This window comes from Callorhinus ursinus, unplaced genomic scaffold, assembly GCF_003265705.2.
Source record: "Callorhinus ursinus isolate GAN/ISIS: 27379988/994484 unplaced genomic scaffold, GSC_fseal_2.0 scaffold39, whole genome shotgun sequence".
In the NCBI taxonomy this organism is placed as follows: Eukaryota; Metazoa; Chordata; class Mammalia; order Carnivora; family Otariidae; genus Callorhinus; species Callorhinus ursinus.
Window position 1 is genome coordinate 662,176 of NW_027397101.1, and position 16,618 is coordinate 678,793.

The 16,618-nt window shown below is 41.4% G+C and overlaps 1 long non-coding RNA gene across 1 annotated transcript in view; it reads left to right on the forward strand.

Annotated features, from left to right (window-relative positions):
* Positions 1-8,358: 8,358 nt before the first annotated feature.
* The window catches only part of LOC112808573 (uncharacterized), a 118,944-nt gene continuing 110,684 nt past the window's right edge, over positions 8,359-16,618 (forward strand). Inside the window, exon 1 of the long non-coding RNA XR_003204387.2 lies at positions 8,359-8,620. This is a non-coding gene — a long non-coding RNA (uncharacterized lncRNA). The remainder of the gene's footprint in view (positions 8,621-16,618) is intronic.

Sequence of the window (16,618 nt, forward strand, 5' to 3'; positions counted from 1 at the left end):
CAGAAAGCCTCCAGATCAAGCAAAAAAGCCATCAAGTCATCTCAAGGTCACCTAGCAATCAAATATGCTCCTCACCAAAACTGGACTCCTGACAAGCCCGCACTTAAGAAAAAATTAAACCACTGGAGCCCTGTATTCCTAATGTAAGGCAAATTTTGTAAAACAAAACTTCTCCATCTTCCTCTCTTCTCTGTCTCATTTGCCGGTCTCCCCTGAGGCAGCTCCAGCAATCTGAAAATTACTGATATAAAAAAAATACTCTTCAAAAAATACTATGCATGGGGTTATTCAGCATCTTTGTCATACATGGTCAGGCCAGGAAACTTCTGAATGAATGGATAAAGCAATGAACGCAAGCATGGCAGACACTAATGATTTAGACATGTAACAGCCTGAATGCATGGCCACATTCCACATGGTCCCTCCTTTGATCTTCACAGTGATCCTGAGATAGCTTCAGGTGTGGTAAGTGAGGTTCAAGGGTGTCAGTCTAGACACAGACTCATGCCTGCCAAGCAAAGACCAGGAGGCACATCTTCTGGTCCCATCCAAGGTGCTCTGTGGTTAAGAACTCCCCACTCTGAGGAAAGGACCACCCTTCCCACAAGAGCTCCATGAGAACCAGAACATTTTGAAGGGGCTCTTGATGCTTAAAAAAAAAAAATTCACTTTTAATATAAAAATTACCAAGGACTGTGTGAAGTAGACATCTCTGAATTTCTCACCATCCTTGTTCCCAGGCTGGACATGACTCTGAATTGAGGAAAGAGTATCTGTCCCAGACATTATTTGATTTTTTTTTCAAGTGTCTTGTCAAAATGGTCCCAATTTCAAAATGTTACTTCAAATATTTGGTACCTACTCCTGATCTAGAGTATTAGAACCAAGGTTCTTAATTCAGCTGACTTTTACTAAGGATCTATTATCTGGTATGCACAGGAGGAACAGGGCATGGAGCTTAAATGCTTAGAGTCTCGAATGATGAGTAAACAAATATCTGATGTATGGCTGTTCCCTTGAACATGGTGGTAATTCTATTTTGGCCCCATGCCAATCAGTACATGGAACCTGCCCCCCCTTTTTTTTCTATAAAAAAAAATCTGAGCATATCAACTTCTCATAAGTTTGTATCAGCCTTTCTGGTTTCCTAGAAATGATGGGCTACATAACCCAGAGGTAAAACTTCATAAACCCCTATTTAACATGAAATACCCTGAGTCCCAATCAATAGGGGTTTCTCTTTACTTCTCCACCATTCTCCATGCAGAACATCATCCCAGCTAATCATAGGAGTTCAGGAGGCTGGGGTGCTCCTGGAGAGGAATATCAACAGAATTCTGGAGAGGTAATATCTCAGCTGAGAGCTGAAGGCTGCACCAAGTTAGCCCAGCCAAGAGAAGGGAGGGAAGAATGTCCCAAGCAGACAGAACATAATGTGGGGAGGTTTCCAGATAAGAGAAAATTTAGCCAGAAGACTCTTGGCCCAAGCAGAAGGCTGCAGAACCCCCGAAGGGGGGTGAGTCAGAGTTAGTATGAGTAGTTGAAGAATCTTTATGTGAGCTTATGCGAGAATGGCCTGGATAATAAACAAATGACCCTGGAATTCATAAAATACATATTCACATAAAAACAACTTCTGAGCTCAGAGAAGTATTTTGACATTCTGAATTTTCTTAATCATTATCCTAAAAGTATAATGACTGCCATGTTTTTGGAAGAAAAAAATTCAGATTGGAACCAGGACCTTATATTCAAAAAGCCATGTTCCATTGACCTAGACTTCACCTCTACCCTCCCCTTCTCCAACCCTATTAAGTGTCTGCAGGCTGATCTGACTCTGCCCAGTAGGAAATCAATCTCATAAATAAATGCATTCCCAGGTGTTACTAAATGACAAATTATAGTGCCATACAAATAATGCTGATACTAAATAATACTAAATGGACACTTTCTCTTAAACATGTATTTATGCACTTTGACAAATAATTCCTGAAGATACCATGTCTATCCTGGAAGTAACAGATAGTAGCATCATGGAATTTTCTAGAGGAAAGGGACCCATCCATCTTAGGAGGCAAGGGAACCTCCATACTGTTTTCCATAGTGGCTGCACAAATTTACATTCCCACCAGCAGGGCACAAGTGTTCTCTTTTCTTCACACCTTCCCGTCTTTTGTTTTTTAATAATAGCCATCTGAACAGGTGTGAGACTTTATCTCCTTGTGGTTTTGATTTGCATTTCCCTGATGATGAGTGGCGTTGAGCATCTTTTCATATATTGGTCATTGTATGTCTTCTTTGAAGGGATGTCTATTCAGATCTGCCCATTTTTAAGCAGGTTATTGTTATTTTATTTTTTGCTATTGACTTGTATGAGTTCCTTACATATTTTGGATATTAATTTCAATCAGATACATGGTCTGCAAATATTTTCTCCCATTCCATAGGTTACCTTTTCTTTCTTTTTCTTTTTTTTTTTTTTTGTTTCCTCTCAAAAAAATAAAACTAGAAGTACTGTAGGTTCCAGCAATCCAACTTCTGGGTCTAAATCCAAAGGAAATGAAATCAGTATCTTGAAAAAATATCTGCGCACTAATGTTCAGTGCGGTATTATTCACAATAGCCAGGATATGGAAACAGCCTAGGTGTTGATGGATAAATGGATAAGAAAATATGATATATATATGAGTATTATTCAGCCATAAAAAGAAGGTAATCCTGCCATTTGCAACATGGATGAACCCAGAGGACATGAGGTTGAGTGAAATAAGCCAGACACAGAAAGACAAATACCATATGATATCACTTATGCATAGAACCTAAAAAACTTAAATTCACAGAAACAAGAGAGTAGTGGTGATTGCCAAGGGCTGGAGGTGGGAAAATGGAGAGATGTTGGTCAAGGGGTAGAAACTTCAGTTATAAGAAAACAAGTTCTGGAGAGCTAAGGTAAAGCACGGTGACTATTGTTAATAATACTGAATTGTATACTTGAAATTTGCTAAGAAAGTAGATCTTAAGTATTCTTACCACACACACACAAAATAGTAACTATGTGAAGTGAAAAAAAGGTGATCATAAATAACAAAGAAATATGTTCCTGCCCAGTGCCTTACACTCTGCATTTCATTGAGCTCCAGGGTTTCAGGGAAGAGCAGAGCGCAAGGTGGCAGGCTTGGGTGAGGCCAAGGGTTTGGCAGGACCGCAAACCCTTTATACACTTCAACTAGAGCAGTTCAATTGCCTCTAAAATAGTAAGACTGCCTTTGTGGAAAGGGTTCGGCTGCTCAGAATGTTGGAAATCCACATTCTACAACATTCTTATTTTACAGAGGGGGAGAATGAAGGATGGAGTAACTAAGTAACGTGGTCAAGGTCAGCAGGATTGAGACCGCAAGGTGCAGGCTCTACCGCACACAATGGCACGTGCGGGGCACCACTAGGAGCCCGCCCACCGCGTTCCTGCCAGCCCTCCCTGCATGCCCTCGCCTGCCCCTGACCGGTCCAGCTTACCGTGATCACTTCTGCCCACTACCCCACCTCCTGTCTGTCCTATTGCTTGGAAACGAATCATGTGCTGCTTCTATATGTTTGTATGGGTCGCTTGAACACTTATTACTTGAATTATTTTACTTTTTACCAAAACATTTATTTTGAAACAACTGAAACATATAGAACAGCTGTCAGCCCAGTAAAAACAGTGACCAATCATCCCCGTTTGCCTGGGGCAGAGAGGGTTCCCAAACACAGGACTGTCCATGCCAAAACTGGGACTGTCCCAAGCACACCAGAGTGGTTGGTTACTTCAAGTTCAAAGACATTTTCTCCCTGACGGTAAGCTGCCAACCTGATGAATACTTTAGTGTAGATTTTCTATGAGCAAGAACATTTTCCGTCATAACTTACAATAGTACCATCAAAAGCAGGAAAGTAACAGTGATACATTATGATTCTCTTATTCTTAGACCCCATTCACGTGTAGCAACTGTCCCAACAATGTCCTTTCTAACAAAGAGATTCACTTCTGATTCACACCTTGCATTTAGTTCTCATGTTTCTCTGGTGTCCTTCAATCTGGAACAGTTCCTCAGTCTTTCCTTGGCTTCAGTGAGGTTTTTAGGTAGCCACAGTTGGTCTCTCTGATTATCAACAGTCCAAGTTCCTTTGGGACACATGTTATATTCTATGATAGTGTATGCTATGATAGAGCACCAAGAACATGTTTATCCTTGTGGAAGTTGCCCCATAAATAACTGGTCAACCAACAGGAGCCCGCAGGTGAAGTAGCCACAATTCTACTAGGGTACTGAACTAATTGTTCTCAGCAACAACTGAAACTCCCTAATAGCCTGGTGGTCCCACACGAGCAGAGCCAAAGAATGGAAAGTCTGTCTGTCTGTCTCTCTCTCTCCCTCAGTCCCTCAACCCTCTCCATTCTCTTTAGAAGTCAAGAACATATTCATTCTAGGCTGGCCCCACAAGCCCTAGCAGCACTGGACTAACCCATCAAGGAGTGAGATACTGGGACTATGGAAGTGAGTCGGAAGGGTATTTACAGTCTCAACTTTTCACCCATTTCTAATTACGTTGCGTATTGCCTTGCATTGACCTTATTTTTGTCATGATGCCGATGAGAGCATCATTAGGGCCACAGTGGGATAAAGAGGACTTGGCTCTTGCCGAGGCCAGTGGTGCCCGTCACTTGTTAGAGATGGACACTCAGATCTGCAGACAGGAGGACCACAGCTGTGCCCACAGGCAGTAGTGGCCGAGTTCCAAAGGAACCTGTGGATTCTGGAAGCCCAGTGCTCTTTCCACAGTCTTTTGACCGTAAGCAATGACGGCATGAAGACCACTGACAGGAAGTTATATGCCAATTATATCAGAAATCCAGAAACCAGTAACTTAAATGGAAATAAAAAAAGACCCTTGGGTGTGGTGACATCTATCTGTCTCTGTATCTAGTTCATGGTCAGTCCAGGCGATCTATGGACAACCTTGTAATCGCAATAACAATAATTGCTAACACATGACACTTAATGCTTTGAAAATAGAGGCCCAGAGAGGCTAAGTGACTTGCCCAAGGTCACACAACTCATAGGTGGGAGGGCCAGAGTTCTTGCTCTTAACTCTTGGATTATACATACTACCTCCCCCCACTTAATTACTCAGTTGGCTCTGCATTGACATAACCAACGAATAGCCCAAATTGACAGGTGATTAATGCAAATACAAGCAGACTGGTCTGCCCATGGAAAAGAAAACATCTGAGGTTAAATAGAAAAAAACAAATTTTTAAAATCATGGCTGGCTATGACTTCAGGGCTGGCAGTGCCGTCTATGCAGATAACAGATGTCTAGTTAATAGGTGTGTTTCTCATTCGTTGGTAAACACGCTTTCTTTCTAGACCTCAGAGCTTCATTGTTTCAATATGAGTTCCAGCAATCCACTGAAATCTTTCAAGAATTCAGCCTACTGCCCAGCCCCTCTACGGACTGCAGTCTGCATGTGTCACCTACGGGCATAAGAGGATGCTGATTTTCTCCAGGGCAGCCAACAGGATTGCTTAACTGACTGCCATCCCTAAAGCCCCAGGACGCAGAGCGGAAGGAAGTCGAGGCACAGGCAGGGAGGGGACGGTTAGCCCAAAAACTGGCAACATTAAGAGAGCCAGCAGAGGGGAATAAAGGAAATGGCAACCAAATGGGAGAGAAGAAAATAAAAATGTTAACCATATTAAGTTAACAGCTGGGAAAAGTGGGAGAGTGTATCAGTTACAGACTGGAAACAGAGCTTGGCTTTCACCTCAAGCCAAACCACGTGCACCCTGATAAATGATTAGAACGCACAAGATAATCTTCTAGGAAGATAAAGCTGGAAACACAACACAAACTTTAAGGGCACTATCTACTCCACAGCAAATCTCCTCCCCACAAATCCATCAGAACCCACTGCTTTGTTTCTGGTGCTTACACAATACCTTCTTAGTTTAAAATAAAACAAAATAACCTGCAATTCCATCTCAGGCCAGCCTGTGGTGGAAGGAGATGATAGAGAAAATGCTTTTATTCCCAGCCTGTATTTTCATGTGAAGTTTCAGGATTGTCAAAGCCAGGACCCAAGTGAAACAACAGTAAAGGAGAGGCTTTCCCCTGGCCTCAGCGTTTTGCTATTATTTATATGCTTTCTCTCTCTCAGCGTGGTGCTCATTGACTGGCTAAAGAATAACACAACCACAATCAAGCTTTCACTTTCCAGTTTTCACTTAGAAAAATATTTCTACCTTCCCCTTGGCCACTACTACGTCATTCTAGATGCTCCGGCAGGCAGTGTGGTATGTGGGAAAACTGCGGATTTGGGGTTCTGGCAAACAATCTAGAGTTTAAATCCTAGCTCCATAAATCAGTGTCTCTTAGTCCTAGTTTCTTCATTCATTAAAAAAAAAAAAAGGGCAGAAAAACAGTTACCTCCCTATCTCATGGTGCAGAAATTAATGGGGGATATTTACCCCAGGTGTCTGGCCCAGAAAAGGTAATTATAAAGTTCAGTTATATTTCCTGCTCCTCTTAATTCATAGAAGCACTCATTTTCTTTGTTCTTTATTCATTTGTCAAACTTTCCTGGGAGTCTTCTGGAGGACAGATACAGCATTTACTCAAATGGATGTGGTTGTCTCTGCCCCAATAAAATTATAGTAAAGGGCGGGTAGGGGCAGCAATGAAACAGCTCACTTGCTTAAAGTAATGAGGGGGTGGGGCTTGAACAAAGCTCCATTAGGTCCAAAGAAAATGAACTTAAATTCAGAGTACTGAGTGTGAGCTCATAAGCCACACCCCTGGTGGGTTTAATTCTGGACTCCACCCATGGACAAGTTTCTGAAATTCTCTGTGTTTCCCTTTTGTTGCAGGGTTCTTGTCTCATAGAGTGGAAGAATGAATGTCACAGACCAAAGGATGAAGTGAAGTGAAAATTTATTAAGTGAAGGTAAGAACAGAAAGCAAAGGAAAGGAGCTCTCTAGATTGGGAGTCCCAAACAGATTGTCCCATGAGGGTTTTTATAGAGGGTCAATCTTTTATAGAAAATTGACCAGGGCACTTGGTAAATATCTTGTTTATAACATTAACAACAAACAAGGTGGATTTGTTATGTTCCCTTCTCTCTGGTTAATATCTTGTCTATAACATTTCTCCACATCTGGGATTTCTGTGAGCCAGGTTACTAAGCCCCTGCCTAAGCCTAGTCACATATCCCCTACCTGTCTCTTCCCACCTAGCCCCACCTGTCCTTACTCTCATCTTTGCTAAACTGGAGATAATAATTCCCCCCTGGGTTACTGAGAAAAATAAAACAACACCCCTCCCTAGAGTTCCCCACTTCTCTGTGGCACTCACTCTGTAAATCTACTGGTTTCCTGAGATGCCTAGATTTCCATGTAGCCTCCAGGCATCTCGAACTGCCCCAAAGCAGCATTTCAGAGATGGTCCAGTGGTCATTATCAATAACCAAAAATAAAAGCTGACACCCAACCCCCCCAGCCCCCAGCCCCAGGACCGGACCAGCTGAAATGTGCAGACCAGCTAGCCACCTGTGGCAGCTTTTAAAGGTTTAGCTCAGATCTAAAGTTTGACAACAGAAAACCCAGCACTTGAAGCTATGGCCCTCTCCTAAGGGAAGCTGACTGGAATGAGCTGGGGCTCATTGATTAGAATTACCAGGCTCAACCCAGATGTAGCTGATTTCACAATTTTCATTCCCACCTTGCTGCCCTGAGAACCTGACCTCCGCCATCTGGTTCAGCTGAGGCAGCAGCCCTTGAAAAGAAAGGCAGGATTTAAAGGGACAGGAAGTCCAAGGTCTGGGAATCTCCTGGGTGTGGCTTGTTACTGGCACAAATGCATAAGCCACATGCCTGAGTGTCCTCGTGCATCACAGGAGGACCGTGCAAAGATAAATCGCTAAGGCAAGTAGAAATCCCAGATTCTCGCAGCCAGGGGGGTCAGTCTATCCCAAGCATTTGAATTGAAGGTGAAATGTTACATAAAGGTACTAGGAAAGCATGTATTCCTCTTCTCCCCCAACCACCCCTCCCAACAAAAACAAAAAACTCTTAAAGCTTATTTTAAATAAGAATGGGCACAAAAATACTCAAATCAATAACAATAGTAGTAATAATAATAATAATAAGTTACTTCTTAGCCTGACTGTCCTGGACCAGAATCTCCTTCTCTAGGGTGGTGGGCGCTGGGACAGACAGGTGGAATCCGACAAGGTCCTAAGGAAGCAGCACCCTGCGCGGCCTGGGTCGCCATGGAAACCGCGGCGGCGGGGCGGATCAGCGGCAGGTGGGAGGGTCGGGCAGGGGCTGCCGGAAGCCACAGAGGGAAGAAAGCTACTGACTTCTGGATTCCCTTGATCCTCAAGCGCTGGGCCTCTCCCCGGGAGCCGGAAACAGAAAGTTGCTTCCCAACTCTGAATGTCTGAATCTCCCAGATGATCCGAATCAGCGGATTAGAAACCAGAATCACACTGGTTAGAAACCCAGACTCCGGATATCCTTCCACTCCTGGCCAGCTAAGTCAAAATCTCCGCACCGAGACCCGGAATCTGGATTTAACCAGGTGCTAAATAGGGTGGGGAGGCTGGGAAACACTGGGTTCGCCCGTTCTTTTCTCTCAACACCCCCCCCCACACACACACACACCACCTCGTAGTGGTAAAAGAATCTGCACCCAGTTTCCTCACCAGAGGCTCTCAAGCTTGGGGGAGTCCTGGGAGTTGGAAGTGCAGAGCCCATTCAGTTCCTTGAACTAAGCTGTTTGGAAGCGTCGCTGCTCTTTGTGGGTTTCCCACTTGGGGGCAGCCTCGTCCTTTGCTCCTGTTCGTTCCGCGCAACAGGGGCCCACGTGTTTATTCCAGTTTATTTCTGCTGCAGTCTCGTTAATATAAGCTGTTCCAGAAAGCGGAGTTTGGATGCAGAGAGATGTGTCTCCTTAGGAGGAATAGGGCAGTAGCAGAGCGTGGTGCTCTAAATGTGTGAAGCTCTTCGATTGCTGGTTTACATGTAGGGTTCAGAACGAAGAATCTACGCTTATAAAGCAATGTTCTCGTTGAAAATAATGCACGTACTCTGGACGACAGATTTCTCAACTCCTTGAGCCCTGTCTTTTATTGGACAATCGAATGGGGACCTCAGGATTGATGCAGACAGCCAGACCTGGGCCTGGACTCTGGGCAACCATGGGCCTCACCTGCCTGCTTTCAGGAAGCAGCATGGTGGTGAAATGGGAGAAGGGCGGCTCGCTTCTGCACAAACGGGGATCCGCATAGTGTAATCCTCCCTGAGGGCAAATACGGGACCTGTAAGATTTGCAGAAGTCTGGGGAGGCTCAGCTCAATAGAGTGGGATAATCTATAGGCCTCTAGTAGCCTGTGCATTTACCATACCATAACCCGTTTATGGATCTGACTTCTGTGTTCTATGCGTGGCATATAAAGTCAGATTGTTCTAAATTAGCTTAGAATGTACTTCCTCCAATTCAAACTTCCAAATCGGAACTATTGGTAAATGAGTGTGAGGGGACTGGGATGATTAAGGCCAACTGGGAAGACCACAAATGTCCCTTGGGATAATAAAAGGAAAGGGGCTTTCCTGAGCTAGTGTATTATCATTTCTCAAGATAAAGCTACAACAATGCAGCATTTATTTCCCATGGTACCTTTTTTCTAAGAATGACTTGCAGAGCAACTGTGCTTGCAGAACACGCTTTGGGCAACACAACTAGGGGAACCGTGTGACCTCCCCGCAAAGTTTGTGTAAGGTGGGATGGTAAAGAGCTGTTGGACACTTCAGCCTGGCAATGGCAAAATAGATTAGGGCTGCCTTCCAGGAGAGAGATGGGAGCAGTCATTTGAAAGGGGATAAAGAATTAAATTGCTGGGGGACATGCTAATGGGTATGTTTCAGGCACTTGATATTTTTTATTCCTTGCAACCACTCTCTGAGATATCAGTCTATCCTCATTTTAGAGACAAACTGACACAAGTTACTCCAAAACCGTATCCAACCTCAAATAGGCAGGAAGTGATAGGGCTGATATTCGGAGTCAGATCTTCCTTAGTACATGGCAGAACCCAGCCTAGGACCACGGGAGCCCGCCAGACTTGAGCAGAACAACAAGGTTTTATATATGGTTAGGAAAAATTAGAAAATTCGCTGGAATAACATCAAAACAGTGACATTCATCAGCGACTAACAGAATTTTCGTAGAGTCAGAGTGGAGAGTCAAGTTTGACTTTGAATTTCCTGGTTTCATTGAGTGGGAGAAGGTAATGCCATTAGGCTTAGCAATGGAAGAATCAGGATTTTTTATTATAAATTTTTGTTTTGTTTTGCTTTTTCAAAATTTCTTTTTAGGGAGGGACAGGGAGATAGAGAATGCACAGGGGGTGGGGAGGGGCAGAAGGGAAGGAGAGAGAATCCCAAGCCAATTTCTACCCCCCAGAGTGGAGCCTGGCTTGATCTCAGGACCTATGAGATTAAGACCTGAGTGGAAATCAAGAGTCCGACGCTAAACCGACCGAGCCACCCAGGCGCCCTTTGTTTCGCTTTTTCAATCTTGTTTTGGTGGAAAGAGAATAAGTTAGCCTTGGCTAGAATGAACCCAAACCCAAAGAACCTGTGGGATATTTAGGTGAACCAAACTCAGGTGTGAAATTGGATCCTGATTCTGGATTATACTAATTTGGATCTCAGATGCTACTGAAAATTATGGGCACAATAGTATCAGCTGCAGAGAAAATGTTTGGGGGGGAGGACAGACATGTTTCAGGGTACCTGAGGAAAGATTCTGAAGGTGACACAAATAGGCCTTTAAACTTTTTCTCCGTTTCCGATCTTTTCTGCCATGCTCTACACAGACACAAAGCAAAAGCTATTTTATCTGCAAAATAGAGAATCTACATGGCAGAAATACAGAGGGATTTCTTCATGCGAAGACTCAGTTTCTAGAAAGCATTATGACTTTTTAGAAGCCTAAGAAATCTGTCTCATGTTTCAGGTTCGCAGTCAAAGAAAGGCTGAATCCCTGAAGTGAATGAATCAGAAGTTAAAAATAACATAAAAGTCTCCGTTGAGCCTGCTCTTAAATGTTTGCTGTCATGTGTGTTCCTGCAGGGCTCCTATGGAAGGCCTGTTTAAGCACAACAGAGATGCTTTCTGGAGCTCGGGAGGCTGCCAGGTCAGCTGGTATGGCGTTCCTGCTGGAGGGCTCCTCCTATCCTCCGGCTCATCCCGAATGTCTTTCGGTCCGCAGAGTTAGCCAGACTCAAAGCACACATTTCCGGGGAGAGAGAGCGAGTTAGCCAGCAGTCCACGTCACTGTGTGAAACCGAGTAAGAAGTGCAGCTGAAACAGGAGGATCAAAGATTAGAAGCTGGCCAAGGCTCACACGCTCCGCTGCTGAAAGAAAGGGCCCGGGGCTTGCTGCTTTCATGTGTGCTTACGATGATTAGCACGTATCAGAAAAGACCTGTCAGCTCTTAGGCTTCAATAACTCTTTGATAACACGCAGGACCCCATGTTCAAAAAGAAGTTTATTCCCAAAGTCATTTGTATGTCAGCTGTTTGAACCTGAAAATGCTTGATTCTCAGGACGGGTCCTCTAAATTCTTTACCCTTGTAGGCATTCATTCATTCTGTGGTCACCAGCGGATATTTAATAAGCTCCTTACCGTGTGCCCAAGAGAGTGTGCAACCTATAGCAGTGAACAAGCAGACAAAAATTCTAGCTATCATGGAGCTTATATTCTATATGGGAGGGGACAGACAATAAATACATGAGAAATATATAAGAAAAGCATGTTGTATATGAAATGGTGAGCAATGCAAAAGAGAAAAGGCAAGCGGGGATGGGGATAAGAAGTGTTGGGGCAAAAAAAAAAAAGCGTTGGGGCATGTGGCCTCATTGAAAAGGGGACCTTCAAGCACGGACCTCAGCAATTGGAGAAGTTAATTGTGCAGTATGTGGAGGATTGGCATCCAGGGCTGAGGGGAAAGCAAGTGCAAAGGCCCTGTGGTGCGTGTGAGGTGCATGTGGAGCATGACGGCATGTTTGAAGAGCAGAAAGGAGGCAGTGTGGCTGGAGCGGGCTGAGCAGGTAGGAGAGTAATAGGAGGTGAGGTCAGAGAAGCAGTAGGGAGCCCAGCTTCACGGAGCCTTGTATTCCTCTGACTTTTTCTCTGAGATATGAGGCTGTTGGAGGGTTTTGAGAAGAAGAATGGTATGATCTGACCTCTTAAAATATTGAGATATAATTCACATACCCTTAAATTCACCCATTCAAATATACAGTTCAGTGCTTTTAGTCTATTCAGAGTTGTGCAACCCTGAGCACTATATAATTACTAAACATTTTCATCCAACCAAAAGAAGCTCTTGTACCTATTAGCAGTCACTCCCCATCCTCCCCTCCCCCAAGTCCCTAGAAGTGACTAACCTGTTTTCATCTCTATGAATTGCCAATTCTGGACGTCTCACAAAATTAAATCATGTAATGTATGGACTCGTGTCTGGTTTTTCTTTCACTTGGCATATTTTCAGGATTCATTCGTGGTGTACCATGCATCAGTACCTTAGTCTTTTTCGTATTTGAATGATGTGCCTTTAGATGGCTATACCACGTCTGTTTCTTCATTCCTCAGTTGATGAACATTTGAGTACTTTCCACTTTAGAGCTGTTACAAATAATACTATTATAAATACTCGTGCAGATGTATAGATTTTTTATGTGTGAACATGTTTTTAATTCTCTTGGGCATGGACCTAGGAGTGCAATTGCTGGGTTATATGGTAACTGTGTGTTTAACTTTTTGAGGAACTTGCCAAACTTTTTCAGAGCAGTGTACTTCAGCAATGCATAAGGGTTCCGATTTCTCCATATTCTCACCATCTGTTTTTTTGTTTTGTTTTGTTTTGTTTACTAGCCATCCTAGTGGGTGTGTGGTGGTATTGCATTTTGTTTTTGATTTTCATTTCCTAAAGACTAATGATGCTGAGCATCTTTTCATGTGCTTATTAGATACTTGTACTTCTTCTTTGGAAAAATATTCACATCTGTTAACCTAAAATCGGGTTATTTGTGGTTTTTTTGTTGAGGTAAAATGCTTCATATATTTTAGAGACTAGATTCTTATCACTTGTATGATTTGAAAATATTTTCTCCCATTTTGTGGATTGTCTCTTTTACTTTCTGGATGGTGTCCTTTGAAGCATAAAAGTGTTTAATTTTGATGAGTTCCAATTTATCCATTTTTTATTTTGTTGGTAATGCATTTAGTGTTATATTTAAAAACCAGTGCCTAATTCAAGGTCACTAAGATTTATGCCTATGTTTTCTTTTTAGAGTTTTATGGTTTTGGCTCTTATATCTAGGTCTTTGATCCATTTTGAGTTATTTTTAATTTTTTTTTTTTACATGCTGTGAGGAATGGGTCCAACTTCATTATTTTGTATGTGAATATCCAGTGGTCCTAGAACCATTTGTCAAAGACTCTTCTTTTCCCCTTTAAATTGTCTGGGTACCCTTTTTGAAAATCTGTTGTCCATAAATGTATGGGTTTACCTCTGGAGCCTCGAATATATTCCGTAGATCAAACTGTCTTTATGCCAGTGCACACTGTCTTGATTACTGTAGCGTTTTGTATTAAGTTTTGAAATCCGGAAGTCTGAGAATCCAACTTTGTTCTTTGTTTTGAAGATTGTTTTGGCCATTCTGAGTCACTTGCATTTTCATATGAAATTTTAGGAACACTTGCCAATTTCTGCAAAACAGGCAGCTGAGATTTTGATAGAGGTTGCCTTGAATACGGAAATCAATTTGGGGAGTATTGCCATCTTAATACTAAATCTTCTAATCTAAGAACACGCGATGTCTTTCCATTTACTTAGGTCTTAGTTAATTTCTTTCAATGATGTTTTGTTATTTACAGCATACAGACTTGACTTCTTTTGTTAAATTTATTACTGGGTATTTTACTCTTTATTGTAGGTAGAACTGTTTTCTTGATTTCATTTTTGGATTGTTCATTGCTAGTATGTAGAAATACAATAAATTTTTTGTATCTTGAGCCTGTATCCTACAACCTTGTTGAACTCATTTATTAGCTCTAATAGTTTTTTATGTATTTTGTAGGATTTTCTGTATACAAGGTCATATCATATAAAAATGGAGATAATTTTAATTCTTTCTTTCCAGTTTATATGCCTATTATTTTATTTCCTTGTTCAGTTGCCCTGGCTAGAACCTCTAGTACAATGTTGAATAGAAATGGCAGGAGAGAAGACATTCTTGTTTCTGATCTTTGGGGGGAAATCTTTCAGTTTTTGCTGATTCAGTATGAAGTTAACTGTGGGTTTTTCTTAGAAGCTCTTGACAAAGCTAAAAAAAAATTATTTTCCTAGTGGTTGTGTGTTTCTGTCCTAAAAAGATGTTGCATTTTGTCAGATACTTTATTAAAATGATCACATGATTTTTTCGTCCTGTATTTTATTAGTATGTTGTATGATATTGATTTTTTCGTATGTTAAATCAACATTGCATTCCTGGGATAAATCCTACTTGGTCACAGTGTATAACCCCTACTATATGTTGCTGGAGTCAGTTTGTTTATATCTTATTGAGGATTTGTACATCTATATTCCTAGGTGATATTGACCTATAGTTTTCTTGTGATATCTTTATCTGTTTTTATATCAGGGTAATGAGTTGGGAAGTGTGCCTCCCTCAGACATTTTTTGCAAGAGTTTTTAAGGATTGGTGTTAATTCTTTTTTACTGTTTGAAAGAATTCACCAGTGAAGCCATCTGGACCTGGACTTTTCTTTGGGGGAAGTTTTTGATTACTAATTCAATCGCTTTATTTGTCATAGGCATATTCACATTTTCTGTTTCTTCTTGATTCAGTTTTGGCACTTTGTGTCTTTCTAGAAACTTATCCATTTCATCTACATTATCTAGTCTGATGGCATATAATTGTTCATAGTGTTCCCTTTTAGTCCTTTTTGTTTTTAAGGTTAGAAGTAGTTATCGTTCATACCTGATTTTAGTAATTTGAGTTTTTCTGTTTTTTTATGTATGTATAGCTAAAAAACATCACTTTTGTTTATCTTTTCAAAGAAGAAGGTTTTGGGTTTGTTATTTTTCTCTATTATCTATCCATTTATTTCTGCTCAAATATTTATTATGTCCTCAATTCTGCCTGCTTTGGGTTTAGTTCTTCTTTTTCTAGTTTAAGGTGAAAGGTTAGGTTATTGATTTGAGATCTTTTTTAATATAGGCATTTATAACTCTAAATTTCCCTCTGAGCACTGCTTCTGTTGCAGCCATAAGCTTTGATATGTTGTGTTTCTGTTTATAGTCATCCCAATGTTTTTTCTCATTTTCTACTCCCCCCTCTTTTTTTTAATATAATAGAACTATTGCTAGCATGTTTTGAGTTTCGTATTAGTTGGTTTCATCTACTTATATTTTTCCACAGTCTAAATATTAGTATACATATCTATTATTATGGATCTAATTTTTCAAACTATTTGGAATAATTTAAAGAAGAGAAATGCCTATCCCTCTTTCCACATTGAATAGCACTATAGTAATGGCAAGGTGTGTGGTCACCTGCTCATTCTCTAGGTATCCTATGCCACCATTCATACCAGACTGTAGTTCTACCAGGGACTTGAATGAAGCTGGGGGGGGGGGAGGGAGTAAATGAATTGGTTTAGGCACTAATCTCAATCCTTGACATCCATTGAAAGTAACTTAACAAGATCACAATTTTAAGTAATCTCATCATTTGTTAGCAATCCAAAGAAGAGAGAAGGTTGCTGAAATGCTCACCATTTTCTGAATATGGGATGGTGTATGTTTCATAGTCCATTATTAAGCTAACAGAACCTTGACCTTACTCCCTGAACATGGCGTCCCCTGGGTAATTTGCACTGTTGCTTATTTATCATTGAAGAAGAGCTACAGTAAGAAGTTATGTAAGAAATAATTGATAAATTGATGATTAACATAACAATAAAAAAGAAATAATTGATAATTAAGTAGGTCACAAGCAGCTGGCCAAAAATCATGTTTATTGTTTTAAGAGCACTCCTTACTAGTAATTGATCTGTTAAGATTTTCTCTTCTGTCATGCTTCAGGCTTGGTAGGTTGTAGACTTCTAGGAATTTATTTCTTTTAGGTTGTCCAGTATGGTGGTGTATAATTGTTCACATGGATCTCTTTTGGTTCATCCCAATTTGAGAGTCTCTAGGATTCCGGGGTCTGGATGCTTGTTTCCTTCCCCAGGTTAAGAAAGTTTCCAGCCATTATTTCTTCATGTAAGTTTTCTGCCCCTTTTTCTCTCTCTTCTGCTAGGAACCCTGTAATGCAAATGTTTGTCTATTTCATGTTGTCCTATAAGTTCCTTAGCCTACCTTCACTTCTCTTCATTCTTTTTTCTTTTTCTGCTCTGATTGGGTGATTTCCACTGCCATCTGCTAGAGTTCATGGAATTTTTCTTCTGCTTCATCTCCTCTGCTGTTGAACCCCCCTATTGTATTTTTCAGTTCAGTTGTT